The sequence below is a fragment of the Drosophila sechellia genome, chromosome 3L (genome assembly GCF_004382195.2).
Source record: "Drosophila sechellia strain sech25 chromosome 3L, ASM438219v1, whole genome shotgun sequence".
Lineage (NCBI taxonomy): Eukaryota > Metazoa > Arthropoda > Insecta > Diptera > Drosophilidae > Drosophila > Drosophila sechellia.
Window position 1 is genome coordinate 11,053,476 of NC_045951.1, and position 23,034 is coordinate 11,076,509.

General features: G+C 39.0%; 2 long non-coding RNA genes across 3 annotated transcripts; one reads left to right on the forward strand and one right to left on the reverse strand.

Annotated features, from left to right (window-relative positions):
• Positions 1-18,201: 18,201 nt before the first annotated feature.
• Positions 18,202-22,862, reverse strand: LOC116801254. Of its 2 annotated transcripts, none has more exons than XR_004361887.1 (2): positions 22,658-22,862; positions 18,202-19,294 (listed from the first exon to the last, which is right to left on the reverse strand). It is a non-coding gene; the product is annotated as an uncharacterized LOC116801254 (long non-coding RNA). The 2 variants fall into 2 exon arrangements; XR_004361886.1 differs by lacking the exon at positions 22,658-22,862 and adding an exon at positions 20,096-20,180.
• LOC116801253 lies at positions 20,190-21,294 on the forward strand. The gene is made up of 3 exons (XR_004361885.1): positions 20,190-20,637; positions 20,702-20,907; positions 20,963-21,294. It is a non-coding gene; the product is annotated as an uncharacterized LOC116801253 (long non-coding RNA).
• Positions 22,863-23,034: the final 172 nt, after the last annotated feature.

Below are 23,034 nucleotides of genomic sequence, written 5' to 3' on the forward strand. Positions count from 1 at the left end.
AGGAGTTTGGCAGAAATAAAACCGAACAGAGCTGGATGGAACTCGTTCCTAGACCTAGGTTAGTTCTCCACTCGAATCAGATCTCTCTCTACGGATCTCAGCGCCTCCATCCCCGCCATACCCAACATCCCCACTAGTTGGCCAGAAGACCCAGTCCGTCCGTAGTCTTTTCTTTGGTAGACCTGTTTCGTGTCATAGATTTGTTTTATGTTTATGGTGTTTGGGCCAAGTCCGGAGACTGTGGTGGCTGTGGGGGTGTTGGGGGGTTTTCGAACCTCCAAGTCACCACCACCGACACCGACTACCAACCAAAGTGGTTCGGCCAGCCAAACAACAAAGAGTCTGTCCCAAAGTCCAGCCAGTGTTGTTGCTGTTGTTTATGAACAAGAAGTTTTGCGGCTATGGATGTGGTTTGTGGTTTAACTGCTTTTATGGTAACACAAAATAAGAAAATCAACGAAAACAACAAACAAACCCGAAAAAAAGAGAAGAAAATTATAATAAAACAAGAAAGTTGCTCGAAGGGATAGATAACCGAAGTCCGTATGCTCTTAGTTAAACTCTCTAAAAACAAAAAAATTAATCAAGATTTGATTTAGGTTAATTCAGTTATGTTAGTTAAATTATAATTGCTGATTTCTAGTAGATCTGAACAGAGCAAATGTATACAGTGCACTTTTCAACACTATGGTGGTGCACTTCGTCACTAAGCTTATTTCCATCCAGAGTGTTGGTTATAATTATAATTTATACGTAATATTTAAACGTGTTTACTTTCAATTTGTTTTAATTCGTGTTCAAACACTTCTGGCACTTAAAATTTAATCAATTAATGCAATGTAAAAAAGTTTACCGATATACGAACTTCTTCGGGCACTTTGCGCAATTCCTTTATTTTCGTCTGCAAACTTGGCGTTGAATTTTGAATGCTCCGCTCAAAAGGGCAATTCAAAACAAACTAAAAATCGGCACCAATAAAAAACAACAATTGCAGTGGCAGCAGCATCGACTTTTGTTAAAAAGTCATCAAAGACCAGCAGAAACAACAAAAACATTCAGTTGCTAAGAGTCACGATGTTTGGTGGGTTCGATTTCATATACCCTAGAAATGTACTCGAAATTAATCAAAGATGGTTTTAAGCTTTTTAATATTTTGATTTTTTTAAAGATTGAGAGATATACAAAGCAATAAGGAGAAGCAAGCGATAAATTTTTAAATTTAAAAAATATTTGAAAAAATGATTTCATTAATATATATTATTTAAAATTAGTTCTGCTAGCAAATTTTTATTTTAGCTTAGCAGGACGCAGTTTTTTTAGAAGGTATGCTAGAGTTGATTCCTTGGCTTAGCCTTCCTATCTTGTTTTCGCTGGATTCAAAACCAGTTTTGGCTTAAAGTCTAAACTTTATTTACAATATTGTTTTCTTTTACGACGTCGTCGCTGTCGACCGCGATTGTTGTTGCTGTTGTTTTTGCTGCGCTTGTTGGTTTGACCCAAGCCCCTTTTTGTAATAAAGAAACTGGTATACGAACAAGGCACAGCCACACATCCACTTCAGCTACAGCTCCAACCCGAACTCCAACTCCAACTCCACTCCACGGAGGAGGAGTCCCCTGGATGCTGCCTTAAAACCCAAACCCTCACGACAATTTAGCCAATTTGATGTGCATCTTAAAAAAAAAACACAAAAAATTAAGAAACATTCGAAGCAGGGGGATATGACCAAAAGACGATTTCAGTTTTCAGTTTGCATAGGATACGGTGCTGTATGAAATGGGATGACCGCGCAGATTTGATTTCCTAGAGAGCCCTTTTGGTGTTGATTGGTCCCGTGTGGTTTATCAATCATTAAGAGTGACCGTCGGTCGGTCGGGGCAGATCGTAAAAGTCGGCTCTAAATGCCCGAACCCGGCCTCTAAAAGGCCATCTACAAATAGCATCCCATAAACGGAACCCAAGAACAAAGCATGGCAGACCGTGCAGTAAGAGTCCATACTTATGGGGTTTTATGAATGCCCCAATCGGATGAGTTACAGCCTCGAAATGAGCCATTTGCCCGCTCATTTGATGCACGTTTCAGGTCCCAAAAAAAAAAGAACCACTTCGAAATTGGAGTTAAATCATCTTTTCTCTCCCTCAGCTTGTTTTTCTTTTGGGTGGAAATTTATTTCCTAATTGGCCAGCTAGATGCGTTCTAATTTGGCCAGGGGAACTATCTACGGCTTTGACCTTAAGAACAGCAATTATCCTTTATTGAAGGTTTGAGCACTTTGCAACACTTAAATATGTTGCCATTTGATTTTCAGATCAGATGGTCGTAATACTTTATGTGTCCAGAGTCCTCAGATAACCTAAACAAGCTTTCTTCAGTTAGTAATACATTTTGATTTGTCGCAGTAGTTGGGAAGTAGTTTCGCAAAGAAAAATCATAAAAATAATCTGTAAGATTGGAAAGATGCAATTACCATCTTAAATGACTTTTGCCAGAAAGCACCGAGAATCCACTTAGATGAAACCACTAGAGCATTGAGCACCACTCAACTGGGTGACCTCAACCGCAACGTGGATAGCTCGGAGATGGGCGCAAAACAAGAATGGCAGGAAAAACAAGCGGAACCGAGGAAAACAAGGAAAATGTCAATAGCTTAGGCAACGACATAATTTGCTTTGCTTAATTTCTGCTACGTTTCGGTATTTTTATTGCAATTTCTATGTTCCAGTCGTTCGGTTAACCGGAGGATGGGCGCCGAATCCCCAAGAGCAGGAGGCGTGTTCCGCTGCCAGCATTCTGCAATTTGCCAATGTGTCCGGCCCGGGTGTTCACAGGGTCCGGAGAATGGAGAATGGAGAACGGAGCCCACCCTTTGGGATACGGCTGCGGTCGGAGTGGAGCAATGTAACATGCCAAATGTGTCCCGGAATTTAATTAAACATTTTCTGCGCTTATTCGTGTATACTACGCTTCACCCTGCGTCCCTTCAGTCGTTTTTCCCGTGCATCACTAGTTCTCATCCCTTTGGTTTCTCGGACATAAACTGCAAAAAATGCATCTAAAGTTGGGAGATACAGTTGGAACACAATATTCCTTTAAAACAAAATGATTAACAATATATCAATATGTAAAAATGAAGCCTTTTAAAGGTCTTTAAACATTAGTTTATATACTAGATTTTATTAACTAAGATTTTTGTATATAGAAAGATAGAGAGTATCTTATTTTGTATATTGTATCTCAGTGTATAGCCATCAACTTGGTCGTCAGTGTCCTGTCCGAAATTCTTGTCCGGGGGTAGCTTTTACTATTGATTCTGGGAACGCCTCGATGGGGATGGCCGGCCAGTAAATGGCAAGGTTATTGACATATTTTAACAACTATTTGCAAAAGGCTTTAGTTTCACTTCTATTTCACATCCGCCGCACCCCCTTGGCCCTTTCACGCATAATTGAAGCAAGTGCAGAATGTCTTCATCCTTGAGGTCCTTTCCTCCCGCTCGGATTCCCGACTCCGGAATTGGAATCCGGCTTCGGATTCGGACTCGGACTCCGTTTGTTTGCTTTCATGTTTAAATGTGCTCGCGGCATCAATATTTGTATCCTTGCAAATATTTGACATTTGTCATGTAAATAACGTTATTTCAATTACTTGATGTAAACGAAACGGACAACAGCAGCGAAAATAGAATGGGCAGGAAAAAGGGAAAATTTTGCAAGAAAAGAAGGTACAAGATCTAAAAGGGATTGCCATTCCCCTAGGCTTTTCTTATTTCCATTAGACAAATGACTTTGAGCGACAATTTTTGTTGCAATAAAGGGTTACATTTAAATGAATTGGTTAAAAAGTTAAATTTTTATGAATATTTTAAAGATTTGTACTATGAAAGAACAACATACAGCACTCTGCTAAAATTTCCATTACAATTGCGTCAATATTATTGGCGGCAATTCAAAGCCATATTTTTCTCGAAAAATATTCAATAATATTGATGTCCAAACAAAAGCCACGCGATACTCGGAAATTTGATTGTGCGCTTGCAAAATAACAAACAGCAAACAGAAGTTGTTTGTGCAAATCGGCAACTTGGCGAAGATGCAGATGTTCATAGAAATGAACACGGAGCGTTCCAGGGTGCAGAAGAGAAGATATCAAACCCCTCTCAAAGTCAAGACCCCCTATCCAACGACCATGTCATGTAATCAGCAAACGCCACTGCAAAGTGGAGCGCAATCACAGCTGACGTCTGCACAAACACCTATTGCAAAGTTGGCCAATTAACTAGAGAGAAAATATATTTAAAAAAGTAGTTAAACTCTATTATATTAGTATCTTACATCTTTCAACTATTAAAACATAGCAGTATCTATTCTGTGTAAAAGTATCTTAAGCTATACAAATATTGAAGTAATAAGATATATTTCCTCTTTCTATTGGGATTTAAAGGGATTCTCATAAATTTAAACTCATAAGAAAGGTACGCCTCCATTTACCTTAATAGTTAAATTTAATCTATATTCCCAGTTGCTTAATACTGCCGGCAATAATATTCCATTTTTCCCAAAAGATACCTTCAGTCAGTTGTCGCTGTTAATTGTGTGGAAAACAAAATGAACAGCCTTCGCTGGGATGCCAACGAAATTGTTTTAATTTAAATCCATTTTCCATTGGACTGCCTTGTCAGGGAAATTAGCAAATAAATGTGCTCGAAATTAAAACAAATTAACAACATTTATTTGCGACTGTTAAACTTGGTCATTTTGTGTGGGTTCGGGAATTGAAAAACTTTTCTACCCAACAGTTGAAAAAAAAAAACCAAACGTAACGAAATGAAAGTAAACCAAATCGAAGGCACGAGTGCCCAAAGCAAATGACATTTTTTGCCCCACAGTTCCGCACTTAGAGCAATTGCTGCCGGGATGATGGGCGTAAAGTGGCAAGCGGGGTGTGTCTCTTCTCTCTATCTCAAAACAAAAAAAAAAAAAAAAAAAATGCAAATTTATTAGCATTTAATTTAAAAGAGAAACAGAAACAAACAAAAAAAACAAGAACAGAAAGGAACAGCGGAGGATTGGAGAAACGAGAATTGCCCGCATTCGCTGGCCCACAACACAAAAACCCGGAACCCAAAAGGCCCCGGAACATCGAAACATCGGGACTCTGAAGAACCGACCCTCATAATGTGCACAAAACTTTGCAACAACAACAGCGGACCGCAACAACAAATGCGGCATATAAACGAGCGCATAATGAGCTCAGTAGAACTTCCCGCCATGGATGGATGGATGGATGGGAGTAGAGCGAAATCGCATTTAATACCCCCAAATGTGCACTCGAAAAAATAAAGCATTTCGAAAATCAATTCAGTATATTTTTTAGAAAATTTTAATATATATTTAATATATATAATATTATTATCGTATGTGGATGAAAAAGGACTTACAATTTCATATGGTGCTCTTCGTCACTACGTGAACTGCCTTAAACTTTAAAACTCGCAATGTATTTTAAGTACTGTTCCTAACTTACCTACTTGAATAAAGAAGCAAGTACCCACTGCACTTATAAAAATGTATATTCTTTTTGTCAAAATGTCACCAATTTCTCCAAGTGTAAAAGCTAAGCCGCGAGAGGCGCAGGGGATCAGGGGCATGGCCCATATATTAAACACGCCCCATTCCCAAGGCGGTTACTGCCTTTTTTATGCTCCGTGCATATCATGCAATTACTTTCCACTCAAATGTCAATTTAAATTGAAGTTTTATGCAAAAACCATACTCGAAATTTTTCGCCATCCTCGAAGGAACAATGCCAACGTCAGAGGGTCCTGTTTCCGGTCCTCCTCGTCCTGATCCTGCGACAGCTCCTCGTTCGTTCCTGGCTTTTTATGTATTAGTTGCACATTTCGGAAATTAAGTTGAAATTTATTAGCACATCTTTGTCGACGCTTCGGATTGCTTTGCCAAGCACTTCGAGGGATTTCTTCAACGAGCTGTGACGAATCCGCATAGCCCCTTTTTTCAATCGGCGTGGGTGTGAGTTTTCGAAGCTGATACTAATGTGCGTGCGTTGCGGCAAATGGCGATACATAAATTGCCAGACCAAATCTCACAAATAAGGTGTATTTTTGGGAATGGGAGAAAATTTTTGCAAAATCGACAAATAATCGCGGGGTAAGCAGTTGGAAATACGATTTCGGGTTTGGTAAGTGATTCCCTAGTGGTTTGAGAATTATGGTGTTCTTAAACACCCGCCTGTTGTTTTTTATTTTGCAGTGAAAGATTAAGAAATAGAAAACAAAACAAATCAAGATGAAACAACTCATATTCGTATAAAAATCAAAGGAAATCAAAGCAAGCAATTGAACTAGTTATAAATAATTTTATTTCCCATTTTATTTAATCGCCATAGATTGACAGCTTCTTTAACATTTTTTTCAGTTCGTTTGAAAAACAGTCAATTGATATACAAGCTCGCAAGTAGCTAACTATCTGGGCCATTGGGCACATCTGACAGTAGTTACTGACTACTTCAAAGACTAGGCCCCAGCGATTTTCCCGCATCAGTTCAATTAATTAGCCAACTTGGATGGCTCTTAACCATTCGGCAGGCACATCAAAGGAATTACCACAGTTGCTGAAGTACCAAACAGAGAGAGAGAAAATAAAAAGAGAAATTATCAACCTCATCAATTAAGGACCTTCGGCGGCTGTGAAAAACTCAAACATATGTCCGATTCAGAGCGGCATCAGTGGATCCATGCAATCAACCGATGTGCCCTGCTCATTGGAACGTAGCGCCCTTGCAGGCAGGCAAGGATCTGAAGGACCCTCCACTCGGGACAGACACAAGGATGTCGATTTCGATTCCGATTCCGATTCTGATGCCGATTCGGATTCGGGACCGGATACGGATACGTGATCCCTTTCCATATGTGGGCTGGGTCCTCGTTGCGGCAGTGGCGTGTGTATTAGTGGCTCGATATTACACAATTTCCAATCGCATCAAGTCGTTAAAAGTTTCGATTACAAAACGCGCTTTACAATTTCCCGCTGGCGGTGGTTTTTTTTTTATCCTGTCGGTGGGTTGCGAAATAAAATAAAACAAGGACGAGACCGAACCAGACCAGAACAAACAGCCACTACAGTGGGCAGATATGGGGTGTGCGCAAACAAATATTGAAAGTGGCATTAAAAAACTTTGCCAACGCTGATTTTATTGCGATGAATTTGCGCTCAAATGGCAAATCAATGTGTTTTCCCTCTGGCAGTCAACTTAATGGTCCCCACAATGCTCTCTACACACACACTAACACACACGCACGCACACTCACATGATGCTATATATTCCCATATATCGATGTGAACCAGTCTGAAAGCCAGTTGATGTTCTACTTGGCACTAGATACGCTAAAACGGGTGAAAGTTGCCCGGGGACAAAGAAATTGGCGGTGATTGTAGGAAATAGTATACAGTTTATAGCTCATGATCCGCACTACCTGTAGTAAAATCACTGTCACTCAGGTAACTGGTCATATAGATAATTGCTCGCAGTGTAGAGCAAATATATAGAGTGCCACAACTATACGTTTTATTTAATGTTTTTAAACTTTTTATGGTATCAGGAAATTAAGTGCTTAAATCATTGCGAGCCTATTTGTCATGAAAAGTCATGAAAAAGTAAATATTAATTTTTTATTCTAGTAATAAATGACACATAATAAAACGTATCTGACATAAAAATGTAAGCCCATTAAAAGTGCCATTTCATCAATTTTAATCTTTGACAAAACGACATTAAAAGCTTGTGAAATTTATGATTGCACCAGATGCACATTAAACATGTTTAACTACTTTTTGTGCTAATTTTGAATTATTTACACACACTAATCAGCAGTTAAAAGGATGCATGAGCCGTCAGAGAATACGCATTTCGAATAATACCTTATCAATTGGGATTCATTCAAGTTGGGGGGCAGCATTGGGTAATCGCATTACTTATATATGGCAGTTAGTTGCTGTTCATGTTTTTATGTGCCACATAATCGCCATTAATTTCCATTTTGATGTCCTATCGTCATTTTTAATGCCGATGCTTTTAACGCCACACTATATATCCAATGGGGGGGAAAAAAAGCGAGGCACTCGTGATAACAACTAAAAGCGGCAACAAACTATGGACATAAAAAATAAACAAACATTTTACTACTATTTTCGCTCGACCTCTGTCGTCACCCCTTCTATTTTGTTTTTATACGAGCTAGAACTGAATTTGATGCATTGATTTTTCGATATACAAAACATTCTCATCCGTTTTATTGCCACCACCCCAGGGTGGCTCTTATTCGTGCCCCCCTAAAAGGCACGGCCACGCCCCCTCATCCAATGCCACCTGCCACACAAGAGAGAGCTTTTCGTTGCCTTTTGTTTTTATAGCGACATGTAATGTGATTTATTGCCTGTTCGGTCCTTAAAATAAATTCCTTTTAATGGTTTTTTATTGCCATCAGTAGTTGGCGTCAGCGTTAATGTTAATTAAACTATTGTACCGACTTTGTGTGTGTGTGTGTGAGTGGGTGGGTGCACAACTATGGGGGAGGATGTCTCCATGCAGCATGCTGGGGCAAAAAAACCCATAAATCGCCGACAAAGGAGCAGAGAAAAAAGAACAAGGTTAGTGGAGATTGCAAGTGGATTGGACCATTGGAGTGGCGCTTTTCCGCAGAGTTTGCAGTTTGGATTTCCATTCAGGTCTTGTTCTATTATATACATCCGCTCCTTTTTTGCGTTTGCAATGATTTGGGTGGGATAAGAACTTTGAAAAATATGGGGCGTTGTAGGGTCATTAGATTAGAGCTATAAGTGATGGCCAAAACGTTCCTTTGAGGTAAGTGAACAAAGATAAAGGGCCAATGAATAAATACCTGGTGAATACACAAAGTAGGATGTTTATTGCTCATTCAATCGTAGGATAGGCTAGTTATTCGAGTACTTACAGCATCCGGATTTTTAGATATTTGAATTATCTTACAGGAATAGATCAATTTTAGCCGGAACTGATTAAGATTTATATCTAACATCTTAAAAATGTTTAACCTATTTTGAAAATATTCCTACTACCTACCTATAATATAGAACTCATTCTTAGATTTTATAATTAAATCTAAAATCTTAAGAAGCTCTCCGCCTTTCATCTCCGCAATTGTAATGCTCATCCGAATTAATCCCAAGCCTTTTTCAATTTTCACTTTCAGCAGGAAATTACGGTAGCTACTTTATTTCCTTACCTGTTTTCCTCATTCCAAGGTTGTTAAGCCGGAACTGTTAAAGATTTATGCTTAATGGCATTTAAAAAATGTAGAAAAATCTTTATGCGCCTTAGCCTTTTTGTTGCGGCGTCGACTTCAGTTCCGAATTCCAGCAATCTTCATCTCGGGCTGGCGTTAAATCCAGGAAACCCCTTTAAGGCATTTTCCACCACCTTTTCCAGCCGAGGACAGCTCATTAAAGCCATATTAGTCGTTGGTGTAAGCCTTATAAACAAGCGGCGGCTTTTGGGGCTTACCTCCGTACCGGCCCCCGGGTCACCCCAGCACACCATTTTGGCCACCGGACTCCTGGGATTATGATGTGTTGATATACAGCTACTACGATGCTGGCCATCCAGCTGGTGTCCACTTGATGTCCATTTCCTGGCTTTTCCCTATTGTCTAATTTCCCAGCTCTCTATATGTGCATGGGTGGGTAATCCCGTCTTCTCAGCTCGTTTATAAATATTTAACGATTTAAGTTTTTGCGTCAAAGTGTTTGCCATGTTCCCTCCCTGCTCGCCGGGATATTGCGTTCATGATAATTGCGGTTCTGGTTCTTATTCTGTCCGGGAATACGGAATCTGGGAACAGGGATCTGGGATCCGGGGTCCGGGAAGTCAGTGCTGTTGTTTCGTGTCCGGGGCCCCAGCTGCGTTTAATGGCTTTTCGGAATTTAAACAAGTCGCGTAATTTTGGTTTTCTTTTTATAAATCGCTTCTCTGTTCTGGTACCGCCATTATCCCCCGCTAGGGTTTCAGTTTCCGCTGTTCGCGGCCCTACGATTGCAATAAATTTGTGATATTACAAACATTTTGTTTATTTCAAATTTACTTTTTATTAAAATTTTTGTACTCTGCCGCGGCCTCAAAAAAGAAAACCTGGCGGAAAACGCAGTGCTCGGGAAAATTGTTTGCGGTGGATTATGTGATATTTACAATGAACTGGGGCCGTTTTTCCCGATATTGAGAGCCGTGTGGCTGGGCATTTGGGCATTTTGGGGGGATGGGGCACATCTGGCCACCTAAATGCCACATAAATCGCTAAGGAGTGTAAACAAATTGCGCTGATCCAGGGCGGAGGCTAGGAAGAAATCCAATAAGTAGTTCAGGGAATTTATCATGTTTGATATCAAAGCAGATTTGTATTGATTTTGCATAGCTAGAATTTTCGAAGTTTTTCATTAAAATGAATAGAATACATGAGATACTTTGATTTCGCCATTTGTTCCGTTGGATATTAAATTGAAAAAAAAAAACTGGTTAAATAATTTAATTAAAAGTGAACTTGTTAGCATTTAACTTATGCTGTGTTTCCCCTTTTACCCCTGCATATTTAATCCTTTTTAATCTACTTACCTCGCCCTCAGGACACTTTGGAAAATGTACTTTAGAGATTTGTGACAACTCTATTTCCAGCTGTATGGATTGCTCGTTAATTTTAATTGCCTAACAGTGCATATAAATCTGGCCCGTTCCATGCCAAGTTTGTCTTAGTTTGGATTTTATAAATAATTCAGTTAGGGGGATGGAAAATAGTTTCGCCGCGGATTACCTTCACCCTTTTGCAGGCATCCCCCGCCCGGAAAATTTTCCATTGCGATCCGCAACGGATTTCCCACCGCAAAGCGGACAAATGCCGATTTCAGCACTCATCGTCATCGGTGGGCAATTGTTTATAAACGATTGGACAAGGTCAAAAGCTGTTAATTAAACAGATGGATGCCTATACATTGAACGGCAGGGGGCATCGCTATGAGTTGCCTTTAATTACGATCCGCCACAGACCCGTCGGCTGGAGTCCGGCAATTATTCAATCCCGCATCGCTGGTCCAGCCTAAATAATGTTGTAATTTACAAAAGTCCCAGAGAGAAATAGAAACGAACGAAAATCAACAGAAAATCGCTGCGTTTCCTTCGATAAATAGCCACGTTTGGGTCAAGATGTAAAATAAATAGTGAAAAATAACAAGTCATAAAAATGATTTATATGCAAAGTGCGCGCCACGAGATGATAGCCCATACTTTGGCCTTTCTTTACTATTTTTTTTTCGTTCTCTAGAATAAGGGGATATGGTATAGTGGTATAGGGAGTATAGGTATATCTATAGATGGTACATATGTACATAGGTGCCAAGCCCAGCTGAGCGAACAAAGGTTCGGAACCGGTTTGTACGGATCCAAGCCATCGATATACCGATATTAGCAACCATTTATGCATGTCGACTGTTTTGAACAAATAGTCAGCGATCTCGGCCAAAGACAATGGGCCGCAATTTAACTACCAAAATACGCCAGCGGTTCCCTTCTCCACCCCACCTGTTTACTTTGTTGCTACTTCCCTCATTTTCATCACTCTTTTCTTGGTAAGCACGCACACACACGGTTTTCCTTTCTTTCTTCTGCGGCTTGTATGTTTGCCAGACCTTCTGTTTGTCGTCAGTCAGGCGATCCAGAAGATACTATATAGGGGATATATGTAGTGGGTTTTGGGGGCGGGGTGCGACCATCGCAATGGGACATCACAGGCCAGCGAGATGATCAGTCGGGCTGGGATGAGTGCGTGACCAACTGGACAAGCCGACCGAATCACGGGACACCTTGCGTGACACGCAGCTAGGTTGATCTCAAATTTCATGCATCCTTCATTTTTCAAGAGTTCTCAACACAAGCTAAAACGCAAACTCATCGGCGTGACTGTGTTTTATTTTTAATGCTCTCCAATTACTTTCACTCATGTTGTTGATACCATCTAGGAATCGTTGGTTATAACACCAATTTATTATTGCCAACTCATTGGGATCCTTTACATTTTTGGCAACAAGCTTAACTAAATATAGTTTTATATATGTACTTTGAGAATATTAATCTTTCTGAGAGATGGAGAGCTCCTAAGATACCCATTCTGATTGCACAGGATTCCATCATTGTTGTTTATCTTATCATATTGTATTATATGCTTTACAATAATCTATCCTTCCGCGATTAGTGCCTTATACCTTATACCATTTTTTGTATAACCTGCAGTCTATAGCATATGTACCTGTATTCCCGATTATAAAAGGAACCTTTGTGCTATCAATAGTATGGATATGCGCGGTCCTAATGGCCACTATCGATCACGAAGCACGCCCATCCCTGAGGCGAAAAAAGGGACCTGATTTCTCTCTGTTTGTCACACAAATGAAGAGTTGATGATGAAGATGAGGACGATGACGTTGCGGATCGGATCGGGTCGGGGGAAGATCAACTCTCGAGACCTCAATCAGTCGCTGAGGGTTCGGAGCGGTGCGGACAGGAGCCTTCACGTTCGAACAGAGAATCAGGTTCGGGATTGGGTTTGGTTTTGGGTTCGGGTATGGGTTCCTATTTTTTTCCCTCCAGAATCTTGTCTGTCACGGTCTGAGTCTCTCGTTGAGGGGCTCAGCTGAGGGGTCTGGATTGTCTGGGCTCTGGGATTGTTATAAATAGGTACCCTTGGCCTGTCGTGGGTCTGGGGCACGTCACCAGGACTGCCAGCACAATGGACACTTGTGCTCAGTGGGTTCTGGGCTTTGCTCGAGGCCTGTTCCTTTGTTCGCCGCTCAATGTGTGCAATGATTAAATTAATTATGTCGGGCAGGTAGCTACCATTTCTATCTCGAAGATTGGAGATTCCCATAGAAAGCCAGCGTGCGTGAAGAAAGAAGGACATTTGATATTTTTGACACTTTTCGGGAACCTGTAAAAAATTACAAGAAAGGAAAATGGGCAGACGCATAAAGAACGCGCTGATTGCGGATCCTAATGCCAATCTCTATGGATGGCAGTTGTGGCCAGTGTTGAACTAGGTAACACACATCAAATGTACCTAGAGCTGGCAAAATGTATAAAAGATACAATATTTAATAATGATTATTAGACATCATGAAAAATATTCTATTAATAGAAAGCTTAATTTTTTAAATTTAATTTTTAATTTCTAACATAAATTCCATTAATGGTTTTCCTTATAGAACTTTCTAATTTAACTAGCAAACTAAAAGATACATTTTTTGTATCTTAAGGTAAGCAGCTGTGAGTACTTTCAGGTACATCTACCTAGATACTGCTCATCTCCGATGGCAAGTGCTTCCACCTGGGCAACAATTGAAGTGTAATTTATGACAACAATGCCAGGCAGAGGCTGTGAGTGAGTCCTGCATTGTGGGATCGCTATTGTGGCCGGGTCAAGGCCCACGACCCCGGCCATCCAATATCAACTGAACCCCATGACAAATGCACTCGCCCCGATCGGCGAGATAAGCCCTTGATCAGGTTGCCAAACACTTGCAGTCCGTAAAAGAAAGCCGATACGATTTGTATTCGTCGTTTTTTTGTTCCTCGGGTTCAGGGTTCAAACTCGGTATTGGTATTGGGATTGGGATTGGCACTGCCATCCGATAGAGATTTGTTAGAGGTCTGGCCCATAATTGAATGGCAGCAGATCGTTATCTGGTTTTTCATTTTACTTTTTTTTTTGTCTCTGATATTGGGATATTTGTCTGAAGAGCAGCAACAGGAAATGTGCAATGCACCGAACTGGGAATTTGGCAAGTGCATTGTCCTCGATAATAAGCAATCTCTAAGGAGATCATCCTTCGTCGACTTCGCAGTTTGACGTTTCCCGGTTATCGCAGAGCTGTCAGTCGAGTGCCGAACAATCCAATTCCAATCTTTTATCTGTCAAGCGTATTTACCATCAACGCAATTCACTATTCCGCAAATCAATCCAATATTGATAGCTTCTTTAAATATCCAGTTTCATTGCAGCGCAAATAGATATCGAATTTCCATTAATATAATTCGTGTTCAATGTTGTTTTTATTGAATAAATAATTGGTTTTTTCCTATAATAAGTCTCGGATTTCAATGATTTTACGAGCAACAGCTCAGGTTGTTTTTAAAGAACATAGGTTTTTGAAAAATACATATATTATATATATTAGTGACTAATCTTTAGTATAAATCTAATCTTTATATAAAATGCACTTTGTTTTGCAACGATGTTTATGGTTACTAAATATTATGACTTACTTTGAGTTAGCCAAAGCCGCTTTTATTGGACAATTTTTTGATGGGCAAAAATACATTTTAATAGTTGCGGTAAATGTCAAGCGTGTTTGCTTATTATCGATAGCATTGTTGATTTTCGTGCACGCCCAATTAGGCGTATGTAAACAAATTCGAATTTGTTTACATGCACACATGTGCATTGTCGCTTGTTCCGTGCAAATGTCAAATGTGAGAAAAGCCATTAATCGCAGCGTTGAAAATAGAATCCAACCGCGGCCCACTGCATTGTGGAAAGTTTCGTAGGTTGCGGCCCCAAAAATACAAGCCAAAAATACGGGCCAACGTAAGGAAAAAGTACGAAAATAATAATCGGAATAAATGCAAAACTAAAGCCAACAAAACCGTCGAAACGGCAGCGGTGAAATCCTCGCACACTTTGCAATCAACACAAAGCCAGATGAAGATGGTGGCGGTGGGAGGAGGGGCCTGGGGAAAATGGAAAAACACACCCATGGAAGGGGTGCACTGGAAAAAACATCGACATCTTAAAGTAACTTAGATGAATATATGTTATATTTCAACAAAACAAATTGTAATACAACTTTGCCAAATTATTACAAATTATACAATGTTTTCGAACTTGGGGGTTCGTTTAATTTTATATGTATATATAGCTTATTGTAAAATATAATTAAAATTGTAATATTGTTACTTCAATATTATTTGAAGATTTTTTTAATTTTAAAAGGGCTGTTAGCTATGAACATATATATTTCTATTATTTAGTTTCATTTAATTTATAATTTCCTTTCATAAAACCTATATGTTTTTCTGATTTTTCTATTTGCTAGTTTTGAGTATGGCAATAAATCTCTGTCTCAAAATAAAAGCTGTTGACAAATAGTAGGCATACCTACGCATGTTTTGGAAAAGTGTTTTGAAAGCAACTGTTTATTTTTTCTAGTGCAGAGGAAGGATGAAAACAATTTCTCTCGTTTTGATTAGACGACGCAAAAATTGTTGGACGTCGGCGCGTAAACAAGAATCTGAATTGAGGCGTTAAGACTGGCAATCTTGTACGCCCCTCCCCCAACCACCCCCTCCAACTTGGCATTACTCAATCCATCCTGCACCTGCCCTCTCACCCCTCCACCCCCCCTACCACTTTTCCACGGGTTATGTACCATATAAACCTGGCGGACGCCATCAACCACAACAACAATGTGCGAATGAACCCATATATCCGACAAATTCGGACGCGCGCAAATAACAGAAACAAATTTAGTGCGGTTTTCAAATTTATTCTAGTGCCGCCCGCCTTTTGTTCCGCTCCCACTTCCACGCCCCCGCGAATCAGACGCCCCCCTTACGCCCTCATCCTTCTATTCAATTCCGTTGCGTTTCTTGTTATTTTTGTACTTAAATAAAGCGCAATTTGCGCGTTTTTTTTCACCCGCTGCCAGTGGTTTTCTGGTTTGTTTTTCAACGCTTGAAATTTAATAGATTTGGCACACATTCGAGACAACATCATATTGGCAGAAGCCAATGGAAAAATGTTAGTACTCATATGGGATAGGAACTTTAAATAAAATTATAGAAGTTGTAAAATTTTGAAGCTAGTTCAAATTCTTACTTTAGGTGCACTTCATCACTACGTCAAACGTAAACGTAAGATATTTGCTTGTTATGTGTGCTGCAAATATTTCTGCATTATTGTATTTTTGAAATACTTTTATGCAGAGGAAGAAGTTTTTTAAAATATTTCAGAAATAACAAATATTTTTGAAAGGGTTCAAATAGGAGTAAACCAATATTTTCTTTCAAGTGTCTAAGCTTGCCATTAAAACATAAGTTTACCCGTTCTGCTGTTTTAGCTGCTAGAAAAAAAATTGCTCAGCAAAAGAGGGGCATTAAAAACAACTTGCCACGACTAACTTTATTCAACTGGCATAGTATTTCATTGCCCATCAAAAGTTGCCAACAGGTGCAATAACTTATGCGCGTTATTAATGTCCGCTCCAACTATTTCCTTCCACTCGATTTGCTGGCAAAGGTAAAAGGTGAAAAGATTCGCAACGAATATTTGCCACTGGCCCATACTTGATTTGCATTCAAAACAAAAATTCTTTGCATACATAAATAAAATCGCTGGAATCTCGAAAAAGCTGAAAACCAACAGCGCGAATCGCACATGTTTTAATAAACAAGAGCATATCCCAAACGATTTTTCGATATGAATGAGCAAATGAATGAATTGAATGAATGGAAATGAGTATGAGAATGAACGCCATCTGCAAATACGAGTAGAGCAAATAAAATTTGATTTGATTTTATTGTATTTATTTTCTGTATATTTTTTCGCACACGCATTTCCATTGTTAAGCTTAAAATCTGCACATGCATTAAGGCCTGTTGTTTTCTTTTTTTAATGATAAATGTGCTGAATACAAATGAATGCGAGTGTGTGTATTTAAGAAACCTATTTATTCAACTGATTGTGGCTTATCCCTTTGACAGCAAAGAAATTTTGAGTAACAAAACCATTTGGTCTGCCAATAGTTTGCCACGGCGATTCTCATTTTAGTTAAGCAAGCATTATTCAGAGCCAAAAATCTGTACAATTTAATTCTGTTTATCTAAGCTTCCTCTTCCCTTTGTTTACAACGAATTTTGTATAAATATGACAAAATCTGTGCAAACTGCACAGGTTGTCACATTGGGTAATCTCTAAAAATAAGACAGCATTGTAATTAGATTTAATTCCGTTTCGTTGCCCAAATGAGTTGGCTCGTCAGAAGGCCTTGGCACTATGCTAGTCTAGGCACGTGCCCCTATCTTGGCCTCGTCTTCATCCAAAACACCTCTATGCGGACTCTCCATTTTCGGATCGAGTCGGGCGCCAAACTGTACGGCCTCCGCAGCTCATCGAGCCACAAATTAAAAAAATAAAATAATAAAATATGAAAAATGGTAATATATCCAATTAGAAGCAAACACAAAATGCAAATGAAGCAAATCACACATATTTATCATATTAAGTGTGCTTTACTATATGCCTAATGATGTTCAATTACCTCTATGAGGGTCGTAGACACAGAAATAAATATAAATCTTCCTTGTTGCAAAAAAATCTCTATTTTAGACATCATTCTCTGTGCAATCATAAATTCATTCAATCCAGGAAGAAAATCAGCAGTCGCAGCTGGAAAAATGTCGAAGCAATTTCGAAAGCGATTTCAAAATCGTCGCACAAATCGATCCAATGAATTTCAAATTCAAGAGGCATCCACTCGCTTTGTTTACAAACAGAAGAGGTGACCGATAGGGAAACTCGGGGCTCGAGAGGTTCGGTCTGTGGGGCCAACGTAGATACATCCGTCGATTGGGGCATATGACAGCCCAAAGTACTCCGTGCATATTAGATAAAATTATAAACAAAACATGAAAAGGCAACGCTGGAAATTTGTCACTCCCCACCGTTCGCGTTTGCTGAGCCCCAAAAGGGGTGGGGGGTGTGGTGATAGATCGCGCTTTTTGTTGTCTTGCCATAGCTGGGGGTCGACCTATTCAATATGCCGACACACGCGCCAAACACCTCCTACGCAGGGCCCCCAATCGCCATCGAATGCGGCGTAGTAGAAGAGACCCGCAATCAGTCAGATTTGCCGGCGTGACACGGACGAACTTGTAGATATTTAAATAAAAAAAATATTAACAACAATTTATTATCCAACTAGCATGGGCTGGGTAGGATAATTGAATAGTTGTGGCATTGAAAAGTAATATATATATAAATTTATATATATTTATCTACAATCCATCTACCTTAATTACCTCACCAAACTAATAATAAGATAGATTTGTCATTTAATTTTAAGTTTTCTAATATTTTTAATCTGTAGATATGGCTTAGTATCATAGAAGCATAGTTTTATTGGCTCAACGTGGCTTTATTTTAGAGACCCCAGCCCACTCGATGAGTGGCGTCCATTGTTTTCGCCCCGCTTTGTTGTTGACGAAACGCAACGATCTGTTGAAGCTTGCCAAATGGATGACAGACGAGCGGACGGGCCTGCGGGCTGCGGGCTGCGATACAATCCGATCCAGATACAGATGCCGATTCAGATCCAGATCCAAAGCGAGAGACCCATGTGGCGACCACTCGATCGTCGCATGATATGTGTCTCTATGAAATAAAAATGGGGCGAGATGAAGTGGTAGGAATGGAATCGCACTAATAGTGGCGATTGTTTAGGATATCAAAGGGAATCTCAGTTGTTGAGTGATAAAGAAATTATTTGTTTATTTGATCAAATAAACAAAGGCGCACTTGGGCCATTGCTGTGTTACACACCATTATACATTACATGTCAATTATATTTCATATTTTATTGCTGCCAGAGTCTTTTTTTTTGTTCCTGACATCCTGCTTTTCAAAATAAAATAAAATATCTATTTAAGTTTTGTTTGTTTTATCTACCTGAGTATTTATAAATAGTGCCTTACATATATACCCTTCTATACCCCTTAGTTTTATGTCAGCTGCACGAGTGCGATCCTCGTTTGGCGCATTTGCTATTCGACTTTGCCTCTGCACATTACTTTTAATCACTCATCATATTGTTGCTATTGTTGCCATTGCTTCTTATGTATCTTTGTTGTTGTGTTTGTTGCTCCGCTGGTCGCCAACTAATTTGCATATTAATACCCGCACACACCAGAAGCAGCCGACTTATCTAACACGAGCACACAGCCACACAGCTGCGCCTATTTGGAGTCGGGACTAGGGGCTCCAAGCCGAGTTGGTATACTACTATGTATATAGTATAGTATACTACGCTATGTACATGGTATATGGACTCGGCTGAGGTCTGGGTCTTTGAAGCTGGGGGCTACACACATATAGAAGATAAGGAGCTCGCCAGCGATCGTTTGTTTATACTTCTCCCTCGCTCTGACCTGCAGTCGAAAAATATTTGGGTCAATTTCAATGATAAATAAATATAAGATTATTAATATGATTAAATTCATAATTAGAGTGTTGGATAAATTTTCTTAGAATTTTGTGTCTGAAGAGTAGAAGATGAACCTTATTGCCCTAAGTTAAGTTATATAGAAATATAGAAATTAAGCTAGAAATTGTTAAGAGTACTTTAATATTTCAAATATTTAGACAATTTTTGAATAGTTTCAAAATTGTATTCTAGTATTTATGATCTATATATTTATGTTATTGTCAGCCTTTCTTGAATTTTATGTTCTATTGTTATGTATGGAAATAAGCTTGTAACGGTAATGTTTGTTGATCTGTTTTCCCGAAGGTTAAAAAATATTTAAAATTCTTTACGTGTAGACTACTTCAAAGTGTTGCTACTGTTTTCCAGGGCTGCCAAATCAGCTGGTAGCCCTGGCGCTGTCTGTTTTGTTTATTTTGAAAAGAGCCCCCCTTTGCATGGTGATGTCACAAGAATAACAAATGTTTTATTTTTTCCTCTATTTTGTATTTTTTTTGCCGCTCGCCTCGACGACGGGCACGTTTACGATCACATCGGGGCGTATGTTAATTTTTGTTTTGTTTGCAATCTATTAAAAAAAGCCAGAGAAAAAATGATTCCCACTTTCAGCTTGGAGCATTTAAATACAACGACCAAATTAATTCGTATGCCATGTTTGGCGCCTGTTTATGTAAACCAGCTTTGTCTTTTATGCCTGTGCCGTTCGGGCTAAGAAAAACAAACAGCTAACTATACTATTTTTTACCATGTCTCTGTGGCCCACTGAAGATCGCGTTTGAAAGAGGCCCTGCTATGGGTTAATTAATGATCAGCATGCGCCATCCCTACATGATCATTGCCGCCATCTGTGGGGGAAAAGTGGAACTAATGGTAAATCGATTATTTAAGCAATCTTCTGTAATTGATTAATCATAATTATGCAACGCTTGCGCGGATAGATACACAACGTGAATATTTATTGAATGTGTTTACATATCGTCGTAGGTTATCGACAGCAAACAAATTCTTTGGCCGAGGGGCATTTAAAAATAAGTAAACAATTTCTGAAATGTATATTTATGTGTCACAAAAGCGTGGGTGTTGAAATGTTCCGAAACAGGCCCACAAAGAGACATTAAGAAAGTCTCGTTAACATGCACGCGAGATTCAGTACTTAAGGAAAAGCGTCATCCAAGGGTCAACAGGGTGCAATTTATACACCTGCACTAGTCAGCAGGCAAAACCTTTTTGTTCAAGGAACTAAACAAATATTTTGTAATATGGAGACGTATATGTTGTACAAACTATGTAAATATATATAAACACTTTTAAGCAAATTGATTACATATTAACATATCCTATGTATTTTCAGAAAAGTTGTGCTCCATAGTATGCATCTGCTCGTACTTGTCGTGACGCATTTTATTTTTTGGCACACTTACCATTTCTCAATTAAATCAAAGCATTTTAAAGAATTGTGGTTTTAATGAACCCACTGCCAATATATAGGAAACATTTTACAATTTAAATTATATAGACGGGTATTATATTATAAAGAAGACATTTCAACCGACACCTGTAAGAAATAGAAATTGATTCATTCTGCAAAACATTGATGCGATGTATTTTACAGATCGTAAAGATGCTGAACTCAAATTGCCATGCAAATGGTTTATGCTTTGGACCTTGAATGAAGTGCATGGTGGGATTTTGTCAGTCAAATCGAATTTGTACTAAGAAGACCTTGCCATTGTTGTGGCTTTTGACAACTTTCAAGTTTGTTTCAAGGCCAAAAAGCGGGAGCTCTGGAAAACCATTGTTTTACAATTATTTTTCACTGCACTTTTACGATCATTTTATAAGCTACTACAATGTATTTGTGTACAAGTTATTAGAAAGAAATAATGTAATTTTACACATTAAATATTTCTGTACGACACCCCATTCAATAACTATAAGTTCTTGTGGCGCATTGTTATTCTCCACTATTCGAAAATATTTAGAAAATATATAAGTGCTGTCTATATGTCTGCGAAGACTATTTGGACCGATAAACTGATTGACGCAATTCCATTCCGCACGAGAAGGTTTGCTGATCGCTGCGACTTGTTGGACACATGGAGGATTGGCATAATGAATGACTTTGTTTACAGCCAAATGTATCTTATGGATTCGCACGCGTCGAATGGCAATTGGATGGGCCAAATGGGGGAAATCGGGTGCAAAAAACTTTCAGATTCTTTTTTTTATTTTTGGTGGGATTTCTAATGATATCAATAAAAAGAACTAGGCCATGATAAAGAAACGCTCGCCCCGACTGTTTGTTTATAATTGTTTATACGTTTTGCAGACCGAAACAACTTTTTCCAGATAGCGCGCAATCTATTTCCATGGGGCACCAGATGGGCAAGGACGGATTATTATGGCGGGGCGTTTACGGGGCCTTGAAAGGCACACAAACATCCCGTAACACACACTTTCGCATATAATTACACTCTTACTTCTGCACTGAGCGAAATTAACTTTAGTTTACGCAGAATTACGAAGAAACGGAGTTACAGCTACTTTGAAGTAAAGTGCAGGCTTAAAATATGTCCATAAACTAAATCATAAAATTTACCTACAGGTCTAGTTGACAACTAATATTTTTATTTCTATAAGAACGATAAGCATAGATATATTTTTCTCCGTGTAGCCAAACTCACACTTGGATTCATTCACATTCGTTGCTTGTATTTTGCAATTAGATTAGAGAATCCAAAAGACGTCGCAATAAAACATGAACAACACAACCTAAACCGGCAACAGCAACATAGCAAAGCAAGAAAAACAAAAACATTAAATGGCGATTAAAAGTAATTTAGATAAAAACACACCGAAAGCAGCAAGAACAAGCGAACAACAATGAAATTAGCAGAGTGTCTTGTTATGCCTTACAAAAAATAGGTTGTGGTATCCGCAAATGACTTGGCTAAGACAATATATTATTTGCTAATGGATAAATATTGCTAAATTTAAAGTGGAATTTGTGATTAGGAATTGGTAAGCGTTTAATCATATATGGTCTTATGGAGCGAGAAATCTAGCAACTTTTGAAAATATAGGGATGAGAATGTTAAGATGGTTGAATAAGATGGCCAGAAATAGAAAAAAGTATCTTCTAAAGATGATTTACTTAGAGATATTTTTTGTATAGTTTAAAATACAAAACTATAGACTATAAATCTATATTTATTCCAATAATTATCAGGTTTCATTTTTCATTTCTCCTTACATTAACAAACATCTAAGGAGTAATTAGATTTTTTCCGCTTCTTGCAATACGTACTTTTAAGGGAAACATGCTTCGTTGCCAATGGAAAAGTATCTTTAGCAGGACCAGGAAACACAGTCACTCAGTTCAATGGAGTTGGAGGGGGCTTTGCAGTTGGGGTTTGGTGTTCTATGTGGGGACCGGTTTGGTTTGGTGGAGTCAAGAGTGGAGTAGACTGATAATGGGCGCCAGACTCGCTGACTCGCAGACTCGAGGCGACCGACGCGCTTAACTGATTTAGTTAATTGTATTGTTTTTCAATTAAAGTTCGTATTAATTGAGCAAACAGCGACGGCAGCAGTGGCAGCTTGGCCTGGCGTGACCCGTAGTTCCAAAACGGCGATAAGATAAAACCGTGCAAAGACGAAATCCGTGAGCAAACAGCGATACAG